This window comes from Corylus avellana, chromosome 4 (assembly GCF_965113065.1).
Source record: "Corylus avellana chromosome 4, dhCorAvel1.hap1.2, whole genome shotgun sequence".
In the NCBI taxonomy this organism is placed as follows: domain Eukaryota; kingdom Viridiplantae; phylum Streptophyta; class Magnoliopsida; order Fagales; family Betulaceae; genus Corylus; species Corylus avellana.
In genome coordinates, this window is record NC_142493.1 from 912863 (window position 1) to 922929 (window position 10067).

General features: G+C 36.5%; 1 long non-coding RNA gene and 1 pseudogene across 2 annotated transcripts; one reads left to right on the top strand and one right to left on the bottom strand.

Annotated features, from left to right (window-relative positions):
* Positions 1-214: 214 nt before the first annotated feature.
* On the top strand, positions 215-3305 carry LOC148586077 (SKP1-like protein 1A pseudogene; annotated as a pseudogene). Its single transcript, XR_015911853.1, has 3 exons — positions 215-218; positions 1124-1455; positions 2904-3305. The product of XR_015911853.1 is annotated as an SKP1-like protein 1A pseudogene (transcript).
* A 556-nt stretch (positions 3306-3861) lies between these two features.
* Positions 3862-6369, bottom strand: LOC132182655 (uncharacterized). Its single transcript, XR_009440319.2, has 3 exons — positions 6010-6369; positions 5042-5174; positions 3862-4369 (listed from the first exon to the last, which is right to left on the bottom strand). It is a non-coding gene; the product is annotated as an uncharacterized LOC132182655 (long non-coding RNA).
* Between the last annotated feature and the right edge of the window lie 3698 nt (positions 6370-10067).

Consider the following 10067-nt stretch of genomic DNA (forward strand, 5'->3'; position numbering starts at 1 on the left):
ATTCTTTGAACAAAGAAGCATTATTTTTCCCAGTACTTTTTAATCAAATGGGGAAAAGGGTTAAAGGGGGATAATACATTAGAGTACATATTATTAAGAAGCTAGTTTTTCTTGTTGCAATTGCTGTAGCATTTTTCTACGTAATCTTTTGCTTTCTCTGTATCTGCAACATTACGAGCGATTAGATTATAAGATTACGTTAACAAGTAAAGCTATGCGTGAGTCTGTGCTTGTAATATACCATGAAATATGAGAGCCCTAGTACACACTTTGGGAATATGGGAATACGCATATGTATCCATGCATAATGCATGGCTACCAAGTACTAAGGCCTTTTATGTTTCAGCGTAAAATATTTTTAGCTGGTTTTTGTTTTTATAAAAAAAGTGGCTATTTTCTGCTGTTTGTTTGTAACCTTGAAAATAGTTTGAAAAACATTTTTCGGAGGTTGACTTGTTAAAAAAATAGCCAATATTTCTTAGGACAAAGAGACAAAGAGTTATGGAGTAAGAGAGTGCATGAGAGTAGAAGGCATTCGGTGTTGAGATTTAGATCTAGTGTAATTGTGAGAGGGTCCACCTGCTCGAGCAAATGTTTGGATAGCTCGAGACTTGCTTTGGCAAATAGGCTCATAAGGGGCACTCTCATAATTGCTTGTCCGAGGGTGTGAGAGCAGCAAAAAATGGTTTACGCATATGAGAAGTCTAAACCATTTTAGACCTCATAAATGTTATTTTCTTTTAGTCATCTAAAAACATTTTTAAGTTGATGATGTGGCAATGACACTCAGGCATTGAATCAATACTTATATATATATATAAAAAAAATAAATAAATAAAAAAAAAGTGTTTTTCACTGCCGTATTATCTTAGTTATATGACAGTTGTATAATAATCTACTAAATAACATAACTTTTTATAAAAAAATATCTTATGTTGAAATAAACAAGGCATTAACTATACCATGAAATTAGGGAGAGAGACATACATATGTATCTATGAATGGACATATATACCAAAGAAAAATGTTAAAGGCACAACACAAACCCAACTTAAAACCAACTTCTCTCCTACGTGGCATTCTTTTTTTAAAAAAATAAAAGTTGAAATTTTAAACTATTCAGATCTACTTTTCCCCTTTCAGATCCAAACATCCTCTCTCAGTCTCTCGCTCCCCCTCCCGCGCTCATCCTCTTTCTCCTCCGGCGAGTTGTTCGGCCACCGGCGAAGCTGTCCGTACGTCGCTCCTGTCTCTCTCACTCCGGCGCAGGGTTCCGTCTCTGTCTCTCTCACTCCGGCGACGTCTTCGGCCACCGAGTACTCCAAGAAGCACGTCGAGGCCCCAAAAGCAGCTGCCGCGTCCGAAGAACGCTCCACCTCCTTCGACGACGACCTCAAGGCCTGGGACGCCGAGTTCGTCAAGGTCGACCAGGCCACCCTCTTCGATCTCATCCTAGTGTGTCTTCTTCCTTATAAACTCAAATCCCCCTGTTAGATCTTTTTATTATTGATTTTTTTTCTTCTGATTAGGGTTTTGGTTTTGTTTTCTCGGCTTCAGTGTCTTTGATGTGTTTTTGTTTGGTTGGTGAGAAATATTCAGGGGGAATAGTAAATAGATTTGAGTGCTTCCGTTGTTTATTGACCAAACAACCTTTAAATATGTTATGGCGTTGAAGTGGCATGAGAAGAAGTAATTAATCAAATAAGAACAAAGAGAAAGCATGAGAAGAAGTAATCAAATAAGAACAGAGATTGCTGAAGATGTCAAATGAGACGGTTTTGTTTATGATCGAAATTTTATTTCTCTTTGATTTATTCATCATACTATTATAATATATGATGACCCAAAAAGGCATGCACATGTATGTATCGGTTGTCCAAGTTTGTTCTTTTTTAATAATTTTTTTTTTCTTTCAATTTTCTCGTTTATTTGGTCTCTAACAAAGTGAGATTTTCCCGAAAGTACTTATATTTGCAAAGACTATGTATAGAACTTGGTTTGAATTGGTGAGCGGAGAAAATGATAATGAAATATTCTAGATAATGACCTCTTCATATCTCAATCTTTTAGCATTGTTGGGTTAATATATATATATGTTAGATTGGTGGCTGAAGCAAGGCATGAAGGAATTGCAATGGCTTCATAAAAGTGTTTGAAGTGTATGGTATAAGTGTGCTTGCAAAAGTGAAGCATCCAGTATCAAGGAATTGTCTCGAAATAGTTGCTAGTGTTTAAAGTGTTTGGAATGGCTGCAATGCACTGGCAATTGGCAAGTGCTATTATTAAGTAATGGATCGGAACATGGACTTATGGGTCTTTGAAGTATTAGGGTCATCATCTAGGTGAATTTTTGGCTAAGTGAATATTGCTTTTATCAGGCTTGTTACTTTTTCCAGTCTTTTATTTAAGGAATTCGTTTGGTAGCTCTATCTGTTTTCTTTTGTGAAGTATTGCTTCTGTAAGCGTAGGCTCTCGTTTGTTTTTTTCTTTTTCTTTTTTCAATTTTGAATGTTCTTTCCTTCTTCTCCATAAGTGGGTGTTTATCTCATTTACTCTATTTCTATTTAGGTTGTGCCCCTCTACGCCTTACCTTCTATGTCTTAATAAGATTGAACTACTTTTCCAAATACAATCTGGTTTATGCTTATGAATCAGTTGATGACTAAATTTATCAGATTATGGGATTTCTCTCTTTGTTGAAGGTCCAGTTAGTAGCACAAGTTTTTTGGACTTGCAATTTGTAGATCATCATGGCGGTAGATTTTTTTTTTTGGGTGTTCATTGAAGGGTGTTTGTTCTTGCATTTAACATGCACTAAACTACTATTGCATTATATGAGTAACTTCAACCATATTCACACACCTTAAATTTCAATCTCACTTTGGAGTATGTCTGATTGGCAGGCTGCAAACTATCTGAACATCAAGAGCTTGTTGGATTTGACTTGCCAGACAGTGGCTGACATGATCAAGGGCAAAACTCCTGAGGAAATCCACAAGACATTCAACATTAAGAATGACTTCACACTAGAGGAAGATGAGGAGGTTCGCAGGGAGAATCAATGGGCCTTTGAGTGAAGATCCAAAATAAAGCACATCTGTTTTTTTGTGGCTTATGTTTTTCTTTTGTGCTGGCAAAAGGGGATGTTGTTTCTACCTATCTAAGACTTCTTAAGATATTAACTTACTATTCTGGCTGTTACTATTGTAGACAATGGTTGTTTTGCTCAAACCTTGGCCCCACTTCCCTCCCTCTCCATTTATTTTTCCCATGATGTTCAATGGATCTTTTTTTTTCTATGTTAATATGGTATATGCTGTTTTCATTCAGTGCTTTGTCCTTGTGATTCTTTTATCTACAATTTAGTCTTTGTTAGATTAAGTCGATTCACCATTGACTTTGCTAGAGGGGATCCAATTGAGCTTTGGTTGCAGAGGTCGTGAGACAGGGGGTTGTCTCATTATGCTATGTCCGAAGAGATTTCTTCAGTGGGTTGTTTATAATAGCTCTATCTAATGAGCCAGATGTAGAATTTTGTAGGTGCTTCATTTATATTGCTATGTATATGCTCCTTATCTCATCCTAACATTTATTTGATATTATCTTCCAATGATAATGTGCTAAAGAGAAATGATCAACCTTAACAGCATCCAAAGTGGTTAAACATCATCATAATCAAATCCGTTTTTCTGGTTTTAGCCTTCTGCAATCAATCATGCCTTGTATCTATCAATCTTCTTACCATTTGCAGTCAGTGTTTCTCTTTTCTCTTTTCTTTTTTTTTTGGTGCACACTAATTGTGGTCAGGATTATACTCCAATCTTATTTTGCTCAACAAGATACGTGCAAAAAAGACATTAATAAGCACGACAAAATTTAGATCACATCATCACATAAAACGCGAAAAAATCAATGAATGGAATTTTCATCATTGAATACAAATTAAACATCGTATGATTATATACATAAACAAGTCCGGCGGGTATGATAACAATGACTTCAATGAAAGAATTGAATTCAATGAAGAAGAAGAAATTCTCATGCTTTCTATACCAGATCTGTAGCCAAAAATTGTGTCCTTTCCTATGTAATTGCTACACTATAGAGAATTTTTCCCGGAAAATAATCAAACCTGCAGCAAATGCTCCAACATCTTAAAGAAAGAGTTGTCTAAAGGAAATTGTTTTGTTCACACTCTATTCCAACAGTGGCTCCATCATAGGTTTCGAAAAAGGGGTATGGAGTTTCATGGTGTATGTAACTACCACCCCAACTAGTGAACAAAATGGTGGTATGAGACCCAAACCAATCCTTGTAACTGAAATATAGACATGTATTGGACTGGTCAAATGAGCTGCTGGAGAGGAACCTGCAGTTGGAGCATATATGAAGTTAAATAGAGTTTAAATTGAGAACTATTATTGGCATTTGAGAGTAAGAACTCATGAATTTTACACAAAAAAAGGGGGGGGGGGGGGGGAGGGAGAGGAAAAAGTGTTAATGCTACTGATTGAGTCTGCAAATTACAAAGACAACAAATAACAGAGGAATTAATCTGGAGATTAGAAGAAACTACATGTCCTGAAAAACCAGTATCAAACTTTGATCAAACTACATGGCACATGTACTGGTTCTTGGTGTTTTCCACCGTTTTGGTTCCAGATTACAGAATCTTTACAGAAAACACCAAGAACTAGCACACAGGAATCAAAACAGCACTAACATTTGAAACAAAAACAACAGCCCAGCAAACATTTTACAAGCCCAACAAATAGAAGCCTTTATGTTTTCAGTGGTCAACGAAAAACAGTTTTGGGCTGACCACTATCTTATGCTGCTCCAAACACGCAAAAAAGGAAAAAAAAACAAAAAAAAAAGTTTTCCAGACAATCTTTTATGCCGAAATAAATGGGGCCGTAATACTTGAATAATCATGGGTGTGCAGAATCTGCAGATACACACCCAACAAAGTACCTAGTATCATATGAGAAAATCCTTTATGTTAAAGCTGTTGCAGAGAATTAAGATTCAGATGACATACTTTGAAACGACTGAAGAACATACAAGGCAAGCCCACATGCGATTTTGTCCAAGAAGCTCAATGATCCACACACAAATGCACAGCCGCCAAGATTCTCACCAATTAGAACACTTTGCATGCTTACTCCAGTCACCTGTTATATTTGAGAAAAAGTTAAAATTTAAAAAAGAACCAAGATGAAAGTAATTACAAACGAGATCATATGCAACTAAGATGGTTTTTGTTTCTTTCCTATATATATATATATATTTGGGTTTTTGGTCATGCTAGGATTTGAACCGCTCTTCATGTGGTTGTTATTTACCACCTATCATTCTATCTACTGCAAATTGGAATTCAGCTCCCATACTATGCATTATAAATTACATTGACCGAAACTACAATAAAGTGTCCACACCTCTCTTCTCAATATTGCCAAAAAAAAACATTTGCACAAAAGACCATAACCAACCTAACCGAATGTACTGCAATTGATGTAGAATACTCTTATATTGTCATCTAGTAAGTTTCTTTTCCCCTGATAAAAGAAAATATTTTTTTTATAACAAAAATTTTATTTTACTAATGTTAAATCCAGAAAGCAACAATCAACTTTGAAACAGTCCAAAAAACTGAGATATATAGAAAACCAAAGTAATAACAGAGATATTCATATTGGTACATTTTTATTCACAACATTCATAGTGTTGTTACTAAAAGAAATAATGCAATACAAGGACTTACATTTGACAAACCGCAAAGAATAATGCAAATGAGAAATCTGACCAAAAACTATCTTTCTCGGGCATGAACAAACACAGCCTCAACCAACAGAAAAAGAAGTAAAAACCTAAACCCTAAATAATATTAAAAAAACAGAAATCTAAACCCTAAATACACATAAATTTAATACACTATTCTAGCACCCACTACACATAAATCAAAAAGCCATAGATTTTGAATGTGGATGAGAGAGAGGGATTACTTACCACCGGTGGAGGAGAGAGAGAGCCTTCGGCTTCGCCGGAGTGAGAGAGAGACAGGAGCTTCGCCGGTGGCTGTAGACGACGCCGGAGTGAGAGAGACAGTGGATGGAACCTTGCGACAGACGGACAGCTTCACCGGTGCCGAAGAACTCGCCGGAGGACAGAGAGGGTGAGCGCGGGAGGGAGAGCGATGGAGTGAGAGGATTTCCGGTGGCCGAAAAACTCGCCGGAGGAGAGAGAGGGTGAGCACGGGAGGGAGAGCGAAGGACTGAGAGGGGATTTCCGGTGGCCGATGAACTCGCCGGAGGAGAGAGGGTGAGCACGGGAGGGAGAGCGAGGGACTGAGAGAGAACTTTTAGAATTCTGAAAATTTGACTTTTACAGACCTTTGATTTGGTTTTAAAAAAATATATAATAAAAAATAAATAAATGCCATGTAGGAGAGAAGTTGGTTTTAAGTTGGGTTTATGTTGTGTCTATATCAAACCTCTATACCAAAACCGACACCGTTGCTTGGAAACCTCTTGCAATTAACAACACAACGATTGGCAATGTCTAAGGGAGCATGGCAATGGTCTAGAGTCGCTTGCACACAACCTTTGTACAAACCCACTTGTAGTTCTAAAACAGCTTTCGATCTATGAATATATTGCAATGCTTCAACATCTGACGTGCACATTCCACCCAATTATGGGCCTCTTGATCAGAAGAAGAGAGAAGGTGAGGCAAACGGAAGAGGGAGGGAGAGAGGGAGGGGGAGGGTCACGGGCACCGGCACCGGCACCGGCCTGCACTACAATAAACATAATCATCACCAACACAAGTTTCCTCGCACCCATATTTTCACTTGCTCTCTTGAAATTTTTGGATAGATGAAAGTTGAAGTCATCCATTATATATGCATGGGTTTTTGAAGAAATTTAAAATAAATATATATTAGTTCCTTAGTTTAAACACCATTTTACACTTATATAAGCTATCAAAGTTTCCCAAAAGTTATTTTTTCAAACTAATTTCTTCGTTTAAGAAAACTTTTCGTTCGAGGGAAAAGAATCAAAGTTTCCCAAAAGTCATTTTTTTTCAAACTAATTTCTTCGTTTAAGAAAACTTTTCGTTCGAGTGAAAAGAGTTTCTTTTCACTCGAACGAAAAGTTTTCTTAAACGAAGAAATTAGTTTGAAAAAATGACATTTGGGAAACTTTGATAGCTTTTAATTTACTTATTAAATAAAAATTTCTCTCTTAGACATAATTTAGTGATTGCTATGTTGGAGGATTAGAATCCTCCCAAATGTGATGTTGCATTTAAAATCACTAAGATCAAAATTCAATAATGATCATCTCAAATTTAATGGTAATTTTTAAAAAACACGTTACATTTGGGAGAACTCTAATCCTCTTTATATCACTACAAAAATTGACATTTTTTTTGACCAGCCATTTCTGACTGACACGTCAGAAAACTCTTCTAACGTATCTCACCGGTTAAAAAGGGCGGGTGTAAAAAAATCCAAGTTTTTGACGTGGCATTTTCACCACGTCAAAAATTTTTGACGTGTCAAAAACTGGAACGTCAAAATTTTTTTTTTTGACGTGTTGAAAATACCACGTCAAAAAAGTTTATTGACGTGGCATTTTCAGCACGTCAAAAATTTTTGACGTAGTGAATTCACCATGTCAGAAATTTTTTGACGTGTCAAACCATTTGACACGTCAATATATATATATATATATATATATATATATATATATATATATATATATATATCCAATGCATTCAATATCCAATATCCAATATTAAATACATTCAATTCAATTCAATTCAATCCAATATCTACATTTACATTATCCAATACATTCAATTCAATTCAATCCAATTTCTACATTTACATCCAATTAATCAAATACATTTTCGTGGGACTGGCTGGAATGTTCATTTAATTCGTGACATTTTCGTGGAGGAAGAAGCTGAGCTAATATGTAGTTTGCCGGTTAGCAAATACAAGCAGCCCAATAAGGAAATATGGAGAGCCTCAACGACGGGGGATTTTACAGTCAAAAGCGCATATTATTTGGAGCAGGAAAAGCTAGGAAGACATTGGGAGAGGTCTCAACAGAGGAAAGATGGACAGAGATGTGGAAACTCATATGGGCTTTAGAAGTTCCTAACAATGTGCGCGTGTTCATATGGAAATTGTGCAACAATATATTACCCACAAAAGCTAACCTCCTCCGGAAAGGGGTGGTGAAGGATGCGACGTGCATGTTTTGTGAGAGAGAAGTGGAGACAGGCAAGCACGTTATATGGCAATGCCCAGCGGCTCAGGATGTCTGGGGGGTGGGTCCACGGAAAATACAAAAGTGCCATAGCTTAGACACAGAAGCTTTGGATTTTATGGAACTTCTCCGAAGTAAATGTAACAAGGAGGAGATTGAATTGTGTGTGCAAATAGCTTGGGGGATTTGGTCCCGTCGAAATTCAGTGCTGCATGGGGGCCTATTTACTCACCCAGTCCAAGTTGTCCATACTGCAGAAAGGCGCTTGCAAGAATACAAAACAGCCCAGGCTAAGGAAAGAGGAACATATATTGATGTTGAGGAAAAACAGGAGATCAAGTGGCAGAGTCCTTCGGTGGGAATTTTTAAAGCCAATTGGGATGTGGCCTTGAATAATACGAGCAAGTGTATGGGGATAGGCTTGCTGGTCCATGATCATTTGGGCAAGATCAATGCTGCCCTGTGCAAAACTGTGGAGGCTTACCCTGTAACATCCCCAGCCCGTTAAGGCTGAGTTTGTCACTTTTCTTCTTTTTCAACAAAAGTTCTTGCAAAGATCTATAAGGTCTATCAGAGTACTAGATTTTAAAGGATACGAAAAAAAATGTATAAAACATTATTCAAGAGATTTTATTACAAGCGAAATTAGAAAACATTAAACTTTAGTTGCGGAATATCATATTATTACAATCACTGATATGAAAAGACTTTGAAAATTAATAATTACTCCCATCCCCATTCCGGCCTCCTATTCCAGCGTCCTTTCTACCTGAAAACAAGAAATAAAACTGAATGAGCCCAAAAGGGGCCCAGCAAGTAAAATCCACAACCATAAATAGTCTTACTCCTTGTTCTCAGTTTTGAAAATTGTTTTCACAAATAAATATACATCCAGTCGTAATAATAATACATGTATGTACGGTTGCATCTTCCGTAGCATATACGTACTATTACATATATTATTAGATCATCGTCATAAATCATCTTTATAAATTATCATCATAATGCATCGCTATAAATCATCATAGTATATCATCATTGAAAATCATCATAGTAAATCATTGTTGAAATTATATTATCACTTTCTCATATTAGGGCCCATGTACACTATTACCCCTGTGTACGAGGGTTGCGGGTCCTTGTGACCATGGCACTGAACTGTGGCCTCAGCCATGCCCAACCGTTAATTAACTCTTTTCTTGGTGCACTCAACGGTCATGTTGATGGAATACCACCTTCTGGCATAGCCTCCTTCAGTGGTTTCGCCTCCATCCGAGTATCGGTACCGAACTCTCATCTTATCTTATCTTGGGGCCAAAAATACTCTCCTCCATACATGTGCCCTCATTTCATAAACATTTATCTCATCTCTTGTACTTTTCTTTGTACTTCTTTTGATGCATCTTAGGGCAACATGTAGGAGGGTTTATCATCATTTTTCTTTCTTATAATCATCATCATTTCTCAACTTTCTTTTCTTAAAATAGAAACTTTTCCAAATATAAACTTGTTGTGCTTAAAAAGCATTTAAAGAAATATAAACTTTCTAAATAATTCTTTTAGAAATCCTTCATGCATGCAACATATCTCCATGACAGGTAAATAAAATAATCATTTACAATTTGATACAAGAATATATAAATAGCATGACATGAAGTAATTTTAGAAGGGGTAGTGAATTTACTTACTTCTAGACTGAAGCTAAAAGTGGTATGAAGGAATCTAGTTGCTCCAATATGACTAACACCACTAGTATATCTTTTGAAACTAATTTCTAAAGTCCGC